This window comes from Corvus cornix, chromosome 1, assembly GCF_000738735.6.
Source record: "Corvus cornix cornix isolate S_Up_H32 chromosome 1, ASM73873v5, whole genome shotgun sequence".
Classification (NCBI taxonomy): Eukaryota; Metazoa; Chordata; class Aves; order Passeriformes; family Corvidae; genus Corvus; species Corvus cornix.
In genome coordinates, this window is record NC_046332.1 from 92,323,800 (window position 1) to 92,330,713 (window position 6,914).

Below are 6,914 nucleotides of genomic sequence, written 5' to 3' on the forward strand. Positions count from 1 at the left end.
CTGAATTTACTTCAGTTGCCCATTCAAAATCCCCCTTTAATTTAAGAATAACATTGCAAAGGCAGCAGTTAATTATTATCTTCAAATGTAGCCAGATTACATAAGGCACACAGTTATCTCAGAAACTGAAATCCATGTTCTGCAGCCACTCCTCCAAGGCAGTTAAACCCACCTCCCAGGGTTCCATCACCCTGAATCCATGCACTGTTACTAGATCACTGTTGCTGCCAAATGATGCAACTTCTTCAGCCATTTCCCTGGTGAAGTGCATTATTTCTAGTCAGGTGTAACACAAACATTTAAATATAGCTCACTTCTAAGACCATTTGCCTGATATTTTCAGATTGTCCTGTGAATCACCTCCCTCAGCATTTAATCATTGCAGCATTTTACTGTGCTTTCATCATTGTTCCATTTAAGTCACTGAGAAATAAAATGTATTTGTGTGGGGAAAACTGCTCCTAATTTAGCATCTACTAAGATTTTGCACACTTATTTTCCATATACATGATGACACTTTATGCCAATGCCTTTAAAGAAAAACTGTTTCATATCTGGCCTGGATAGCAGGCTTAAACTTAGTAATTCACCAAGCTCAGTACGCCCACATCAAAAGAGGTAGCGGAGTCCAGATGATGACGTAAGAGCTCATCCATGTATCCTGCAGGTCTCTGCAGGAGAATTGGACTGAACTGAATACCAACATCTGTATAGTAGTATTTCTTTATTTTAGAATGGATTAAAATACACTGAATGGCATTTAAACCTGTCAATATTGCTCTGATGAGAACCTTATTTCAGGTACGTGTATCTGGTCTGCAGCATTCTTTCCAATTTTTATTCTTTGCAATGCTGGCCAGCCATTCTTCCCATTGCCCCCTGCAAGGGGAAAGTGCAAAATACATCAGGCACACATTATAGCCCAGGTTCCTCCCATCCAAGATCAGACATGAAACTGAGATGTCTAAGTTAAGAACCTACTTGACCCACATGATTTCAGCATTCCCTGGAGTAAGATATGTGCATCCTCTGAGGCTCATCAGCCCCTTACTTCAACTCCAGAGCGTCCAAGGCAACTGCAGACGAACCCAAGTTTGTATAATGAAAAGTCCCACTTTTGTATACATTACCAACAGAGTGCCACAAAGGATGAGTCACATAAAATCAATAAAACACTTTAGGATTTCAGTAAAGTCCAATAAATGACTCAAGTTCTGCCTGTGGAGACACTGTATTTCTACTCTTGCCCTTCTCCCAGTCCTTTCATATTTTGTTCAGAAAGATGAAGAGGAAAAATCAGCAACAAAGCCCCTTTCTCATCTCTCTCTAGGGCATGCAGAATACCCTCACATGTTTTAAGTCAAAATCAATTTAAAGACTAAATTTTTTCTCATTTGGAGCTGTACTGTGATCAACTTTTAACTTGAATACTAAGTAGTCCTTCAAGATAAAGGGTCTCATTTTTTATTTAAAAGCCTTTCACAAAGCATTAAAAGTCATCAACAAGCTTATGTAGAAAAGACTAATTCCAAAGAAAATGCAAGACTATTTAGTGAGAGCTAACCTGAGGCCTCTAAAAAGGAAAAAAAAATCAAATGTGTTTCATAAGAGAAATGCTTTCTTATTTATTCAACTTCTCATCCTATAGGTAGCCACTTCTTCTTTGAGGAATGCTTACAAGCTTAAATGAAGTCACTCGCCTGTCTTCCTTCCTCCTTTTGGGGCAGACAGACATAAGAAGTTTATCTTTTGTTAGTCCACTCAGAACTGTGCATTATATTTTAAGACCTCTAACAAAAAGAATAAAAAGATAAACCTAAGATGACAGAGGGTAGCCGAGTTCCCAAGACTTGAGCAACCTTCCCTACTGCCTGACAACAACCACTGCACACGGGTGCAGGAAGAGCTTCAAGTACTCAGCCAAATTCTCTTCTTTTTCAGAGCTACAGGGCCAGTGCACACCAAGCCATCCATGGACCATCAGAGCAGAGCAGGAGGACAAGGAAACAACAGCTCCATGCAGGAATGAAATGAGGTATGGACAAAGCCAGAAGCTCCTCCGTCTCCTCCACTGGCTGTAAGCATCCTCACCTGAGCTACATCTCATGTCCCTCAGAAACCTGCACCTTATACATGCCTAATTTCCCCTTTGCACCCACCGCAGGAAAAAAAAAGGGGGCCTCAACTTTTATACAGCATAGAATTTGAAAAGTGGCTTGTCATTCATTCTGTACAAACTTGATGTCCAATGAGTGCAAGACTTCTGTATTTTCAGTGAATATAACCAAAGACAAGTCAGAGTTTGAGGAGTGTTAATGTAAATGTGAAAAATCTCCATATTACAGAATTCCAGTTGCCTAGGGATCATTATTACCAAAAGCATAATTTTCTTGGTCTTTAAAACTCCCACCAAACCACCTACATTCCTGAAAACTGAGCTCTTGGAATTAGACATCTCAACTTCTCCTTCTGCCTCCTCATACTGCTCCCACACACCAGCTTTCTTTCCCACTCATTTCTCTTTCCATCCATGAGATGTCAAATAAAATACTGGCCTTAACATGGTGTCCTCTGAAGCAGCATGGAGAGTGGCTTATACTGCTCTAGAACAGTTCACTGTATCTATTCAGATCACATTTCACATCCAGAGAATGACAAGCCAGGTTTCATTTTTAGATTAAGCCTGAAACACAATAGAAGCTGATAGTGCTATGCAGTACTCTGTGGAGAATGAGGTGATTTTGTACTTGACCCCTTATTTCAAGGGGCTGATAAATCTCCCCTTGTTCGAGTTGTTGTCATGATAAACCCAATCTCCCATCTCACCAATGCATGTTTTCGTGCACAAAGCCCTGACAAACACAAGATGCTGCCCGCCAGCATGAGGACACTACACAAATCCCATTTGTTTAACTCGGAGGTACCTGTGGCCAAGCATGCAAATCCCAACTCCTAGACTAATTCAGTTGAAAGAAAAATATACACTTCTTTCTGAAGGTCACTGAGTACATGGCATGTTCTGTTTTTTAATTTATCAGGGGAACAAGCATCGTAATATTAGCAGTTTCTCTTGAAATCAAACCTGGAACATCTAAGACGTTTCTCTGAAGAAAGCTCCAAGGAGAGTGCCTTTGTTCAGTGACCGTAAAACCGGAGTACGTGCTTTGCTCAGCTCAGACGACACAGGTCTCTGAGAGATCACTTGGGTCACTTCATACCACCGACTTGCTGACAAACATATAATAGGTGTCCAGTTTCAAAGGGCTCACAGAACATCTACTCCACATGTCCCTTCTCTTCCTCCTCCCCCCCCCCCCAACCCCAGCTCATGGCAGATCAAAAGCATTTTGCAATAACCCACCAAGAAAATCCTCAAGACTCATAGCTTCAGCATTCAGTCTTTTACCATCGCACACACAGAGGGGAAAAAAGACATAGCTGAGGTTTCCTAAGGCTCAAGAAACCTTCCCTAACTGCCTGTCTACAGAGATGGAGAGCACTGCCAATGTCCTGTGCCTGCAGAATTTCTTGAAGCTAAGTGCAAAGTAAAGGTAATGCTTCAGGAAAGAAGAGGCCAGTTCTCTTCTGATCTACTTGGATTTAATTTCCTGTTAAGTAACCATGATGAATACTTCCTAATGAAGTTGTTATAGATTTACCCAACAGTGTAATTTTGTTTGAAACAGCAACTGACAACTTTAATTGTGAAAGGAACAGAGCATTCGAAGTTTCAAGTAGATGTATGTTTTAAGACGATTAAACCTGGTGGCTATTTTGAAGCTCCTGCAAAGCCTCAACAGTGTACACAGGTGGCTGCCTTGAAGACTGATTTTACAGACCTCCATCATTAAAAAAAAGAAAGACCTTTCCATGCAACTTCCATAATTATTTTTGTATAGTCCAGTCCCAAATCAGTGAAGCATATAATATCTGGAAGCCATCTGAAGCACAAGAATTGCAAAGTTCAACAGGAAAAAAAAAAAAAAAAAAAAAATCACGTGCATGTGACCCAGACCTCCCTACAGAAAAGATAAGAATGGATAAGAGGGTTATGTGGTAGCAGCCAGGCCCAAAACACGAGAAAGGACATGCAACATCAAGTACAAAAACAATGCTCAAGTCTCTACCCTACCACTGTGCCTTTATTAGACACAGGTGGTGCTTTAGCACCTTCTTGAATTAGGATCCACATCAAATCTTTTTCCTCTCCACTCCTACTAAAATGATGTTTTACTTTTTTTCAGAATAGTATTATTTCTCTTTTATAATGCTAAACAAACTTGCACAGGGTAAGTACCTTTAATAAACACAGACCCTGCTACTGAACATTAATTTGACTGTTCCACTCCCCAAGCCAAAAAAGCTCTGTATGTACTAATAAACTCCAAAAAACACTTATAATTATCACAAAAAGGCAACCTACAGAAAATATTTTAGAAAACAATTTTGGCTTCTATTTATTTGCTTTCTGAGATTTTCTATTTCTCTGCTATTCACATTCTCAGTCATTCTGAAATCACTAAATCAAACTGACTGTATAAAGGAAATAAAGGGCTTACAAGAGCAAATAGGCAGTAACCATTGTCAAGTCTATCCAGATAAAGTTTTTAATTCCTTTTCAAGGTTTTTGGCTAAAAATATCTTCAAATAAACCTTTATTTCTTGTTTTTAGATTACAAACACTTAAGTCTTCTTCCTTTTGTAGGTACAAGAAACAGAAGTAAAAAAAAAAAAAAATAATAATCCCAAAACAACAAAACCACTACCAAACCTACAAACGCAGCTGGCAAATTTATTTTAATAGTTCACCCCCAGTGAAATACAAAAGGTAAATAAACACCACAAGCGGCAGAAACATCCTCTTTTATAGTCCCTGCGATTAACCATTGCAGGTAACACTAGTCAACAACACCCCGCATCTAAACACCTTCTTCATACCAAAAGACCGCTTTGTTTCTCCACTCCGGAGATGCAATTTGGGGAAGCAACCCCAAGAGCACAAGCACTGCTCGCACCACCACAGCGCAAGGCAGGGGCAGCCCCGGCCTCCCCCACGCCCCCTGGGAGGAGAGGGCATCCCGTGGCGAGCGCTCCGGTTTTCATTTGTCCGCTCGTTTTCAGGCAGGTTACCGTGTTTGCCTTTGTTTGGCTTCCTCCCCCAGCCCGGACCTATCCCCGCGGAAACCGAGGGGGGCAAAGCAGAGAGGAGGGCAGAGGCACGCCGCCCGGCAGAGCGCCGGGGAGCGCGGAGCGGCCGCGCCGCCCCGACACGCGTGGCCGTGACCCGGCTGGCGCGGCCCGGCCGCCGCCGCTCCCCCCGGGCTCCCGCGGGCCGGGGCGCTCCCGGGGCCGGCCGGAGCTGCCGCGGGCCATGAGGCGCCCGCCTCACTCACCTCGGCGCCCTGCCAGGAGAACCAGGTGGCCGCTGCCGCCGGCGTTCAGCGGCTCGCCCGAGCGAGTGGGGCAGCGCCTCCAGCCGGGGCCCGCGGCATGGGAAGGAGGGAGGGAGGCAGCGGGATGGGATGGAGCGCGGGGGAGGCGGTGCCGGGCCCCGCCCGCGGGCGGGGAGGCGGCGGAGAGGGGCTGCCTTTTGTCCGGGCTCCGATCCTCACCCCGGCACCGGCATCCCCCGCCCCGTGCGCGCTCCGCGGGAGGCGGCCGGCGGCTCTTTGTGTGGCGGGGCGAGGGAAGGGAGCGGAGCGCTCGTCCCCGCCCCGGGCGCGCCGGCCGCGCTCACCTCGGGCACCTGTAAGGGCTGGGGAAGCACCGCCGCCTCCTCGCCGCGGGCTACAAAGGGCAGGTGCTCCCCGGGTAGGGAAGGGTTGTTGGCATGAGGGGCTTTGCGTGCCCTCTTCAGTGAAAAGGGGTTATTTCCAGAAAAGCTTTTGCTACCTGCAGGCATATCGCCTCATATTTTGGGGAACTGTGCTACTTAAGGACATGGTTTAGTAGCAGTGCTGGATCAGCGGTTGGATTTGATGATCTTGGAGGTCTTTTCCAACCTAAGCAATTCCATGGTTCTGTAATAGCAGAGTGTGCCACGTGAAGTTTAGCAGTCTCAGTTCTGACGTTTCCTGGTGTTTCAGTGTTTGGCTCCCAGCGTTTTGGTTTGCTTTTATTGGAATGTGTATATGAATGTACACATGAAGCACTTTCTGTGCTTACATCTTGATCAGACAACTCAACAGCTGGAAGTGGATTTGTTTTCCCATTATAAGAAGAAAACAAAAGCAACAAGCCAAGCAACAACAGGTATTTGCTTTTTCATTCAGGGATCCCCAGACGTTATAACATTTGCTTTTAAGCAAAACAATGCACAGCGTGTGCTTTTGTGTGCTGCATGTATAAACATGTGAGAAATGGGAGCTGTAGAGATGTGTGTTTCATGGGAAGCACCCGAGGTGTGTCCCTAACCGACCACAGGCTTTCCCAATCCCTCTCCTCTCAGATGGTCAGCAGTCTTCAGTGCTACTCTACATCCCTGCTGCAACAGTGGTGCTTTATGTTCATGATAACGCAACTGCAAGGTTCAGACACTAAATTTTTCAGGAAAAATATTCCAGAACTGAGGACAAAGTGAGGGCCACCACATATTTCATGTACTTCTTATTTCTTGAGAGAAAGGTTTCTGATGACAGATATGCTGTGTACACTTGTCTCCTTAATAACCTGAAATGCTCTTTCTTAAAGCCCAGTGACCCAGGGTAGTGTCAGGAAATGGCTTACAGAAACAAGGTTTTGGTATTTGGCAGCTTCTTAGGGCAGCTTAACCCAAAATGTGGATCAAACAGAACCTGAGATGCAAGTAGGTAACCAAGTCACCTTAGCAGCAACCATGTTCTGTTCTCCATGAGATGTCCCATGCTCCCGTATGTCATGGGAAATAGTGACCCTGTGAAACACTTCACTGCGAA

The 6,914-nt window shown here is 44.7% G+C and overlaps 1 protein-coding gene across 1 annotated transcript in view; it reads right to left on the bottom strand.

The window, feature by feature from the left end:
• The window catches only part of MCF2L (MCF.2 cell line derived transforming sequence like), a 156,777-nt gene extending 151,277 nt beyond the window's left edge, over window positions 1-5,500 (bottom strand). Inside the window, exon 1 of the mRNA XM_039549736.1 lies at window positions 5,394-5,500. The gene's annotated coding sequence lies outside the window, so the exon portion shown is untranslated. The remainder of the gene's footprint in view (window positions 1-5,393) is intronic.
• Between the last annotated feature and the right edge of the window lie 1,414 nt (window positions 5,501-6,914).